At 44.4% G+C, this 356-nt stretch overlaps 1 protein-coding gene across 2 annotated transcripts in view; it reads right to left on the bottom strand.

Annotated features, from left to right (window-relative positions):
• LATS1 (large tumor suppressor kinase 1) overlaps nucleotides 1-356 on the bottom strand; it is a 29,091-nt gene that overhangs the window by 27,453 nt on the left and 1,282 nt on the right. The window lies entirely within an intron of this gene.

The following is a 356-nucleotide window of genomic DNA, read 5'->3' as shown; positions in this document are numbered from 1 at the left end:
TATCAGCCTCCTGCATGCCCACTATCAGGGTTCCAGCCTGCAATCCAGGCATGTGCCCTGATTGGGAATCGAACAAGCAACCTTTTGGTGCAGGGGATGACACCCAACTGAGCCACACCAGCCAGGGCTATTTCTCATTCTTTTTTTAAATTATTTTTTGACAATATATCTTTATTGATTTCAGAAAGAGAGAGGGTGAGAGACAGAAACATCAATGATGAGAATCATTGATCAGCTGCCTCCTGCATGCCCCCTAGCCCCACAATGGGATTGAGCCCAAAACCTCGGCATATGCCTCCACCAGGAATAAAACTGAAATTGTGAACATTCTATGCTAATACAATACGCAAATTTGT

The sequence above is a fragment of the Myotis davidii genome, unplaced genomic scaffold (assembly GCF_000327345.1).
Source record: "Myotis davidii unplaced genomic scaffold, ASM32734v1 scaffold1534, whole genome shotgun sequence".
NCBI classification, from domain to species: domain Eukaryota; kingdom Metazoa; phylum Chordata; class Mammalia; order Chiroptera; family Vespertilionidae; genus Myotis; species Myotis davidii.
The sequence above is the reverse complement of the archived record's forward strand: the minus strand, read 5'-3'. Positions and strand labels throughout refer to the sequence as shown.